Below are 2,043 nucleotides of genomic sequence, written 5' to 3'. Positions count from 1 at the left end.
TCCCAAACGCAACCCCTAAATAGGCTTAACCGTTTGGGATGTTTAGGCCAAAAGGTTTAACTCATTTGAATGATTTAATTATTATTATTATTTTTTTAAAATAAAACATTTCTATTTTTCCGTTCTTTTCCGCTTCCCCCAAAATTTCCCCCCAAAATCTAAAATCCGTTCTCTGCTCCCCCCCACCCCCCAAAAAACATTCCCCCAAAATCTAAAATCCGCGCCCCTTATCCCATCCCCTCAAATTCCTCATCTGACCCTCATCTGAAATCCCTCTTCTCAAACCCCAATCTCTCAAATCCCTCGGCCATCTTCTTCCTCCTCCTTCGCTCCGGCCGTCGCCTCCACGTCGTCTTCATCCGCTTCGATCTCACTGGGCTCCGCCGTTGGGTCCTAGGGTTCTGCATCATCCGCTTCGATCTCGACACCCAGCCCTACTGCTCCGTCCCATGTCTGAGACTTTGAGGCTGCGATCTCCACACCCAGTCCTCTACGCCATGCTCAGTCCCCCCAACTCCAACTCCAGCATTTGTCTTCAGAATAAAGCTTAGCACTTGGCTCGGAAAAGCTTAGCACCAGAGGCCTCTCATGGCGGCAGTGGACCCCACTCGGGCCTTCGTCAAGGGCGTCAAGCGTATCGTCATCAAAGTTGGTGTCGTTTCTCTCTCTCTCTCTCTCTCTCTCTCTCTATATATATATATATACCTTGAGGTATGGTGTAATTACACCTGGAGTTTGCATATCTATATGAGTAACCTGTAGTTACTGATTGTAGTTACATCGATAACCCTAGGAGTCGCTTGTCATCTAGGCTTCAGCGTCACCCTTGTAACTACAACTTGTAAATTCAGTTGGCAAAGCGGGGTTTTAGCAGATCATAAGAATAGAAGATTGAGCTAAAACTGCTATAATTGTATTTCAGCTTTCTACATCCTTAGTAATGCATTTGAAATTGTTTGCAGGTTAATAGAAAAACAAGAAACATGGCTTATGATTTGCTTGTTGAGATTGGGCATACCAGGATGGGAAAAAGGAAAACCTATTTGAGTTTTTTAAAATGGTATTATAAATTATTCAGAGTGCATATTTTTAATTTTGGTACCTCTAGATCCTAGAAAAAAATGGTGTTATGCCCCTAGGCCCTAGAAATGGTGTTTTCATCGATGTATGTGCATGCGCGCACAAATGTGTGGGTTTGTGGGTTGTGTGCACGCGCATGTTTATTTGCATTGTTGTTTGCTTGATGCTTCAGGTTGTGGACACCATTTGGGTGATGTGATTAAATGTAGTTATTTGCCTTTTGATCTTTCTCTTCAAACCTAGGTTGCTGGAGGTTTGGCCGGTGAAAAGCCACACATGATCAGTGCAGCTGTCAAAGGGTTAGCTCGGTTGGTTTATGAGTTCTCAGATCTCATTGGTGTAGCTTATAACTTGCTTCCATCTTCATTTCTTCTCCTCCAAAGGAAAAATCGAGAAATAATCAAAGTATCTTTCTACTATTTTGAGCGCAACAAATTTAAGTCATATGAAAATTTTGATAGTCAGCTGAAGCTTTTGTATATTTGGCTGTATTTGCTTTTTTACTGTACTGGCACAGGCAAAATTTGGGATTGATCAAGGTACTAGTAGCAAAATCCAAGTCGGAGAGACTACAAAATCACTTAAGGACAATGGTCGAAGGGTTGTTGAAATGGCAAGATAATACTAAAAATCATTTTAAAGCTAAGGTACTGTATTTTCTGAACTTGTTTTGGCCTCTGTTTCTGTATATGTTGGTAATATTTGGAATGAACTGATTTCATTCCACTAAACCTGTAGTCAAATATCTGCATCATGATGCACTTATCCTTTGTTGTATATTCACAACAAAGGACTCCTGAATTGTGGCCCAACAATTTCAGGTGATGGTTCTTAAGAAAAACATATGTTTTGATTGTTGGAATTTTGTTTACATAACTTACTGAAAGCATGTATTCTTTGGACTTTGTAGTATGTAAAAATGTGTTAATAAAAATACTGGTAAGGTGGTAGACTTATGCATTG

Source organism: Asparagus officinalis, chromosome 8 (genome assembly GCF_001876935.1).
Source record: "Asparagus officinalis chromosome 8, Aspof.V1, whole genome shotgun sequence".
NCBI lineage: Eukaryota > Viridiplantae > Streptophyta > Magnoliopsida > Asparagales > Asparagaceae > Asparagus > Asparagus officinalis.
This window is presented reverse-complemented; position numbering follows the sequence as displayed.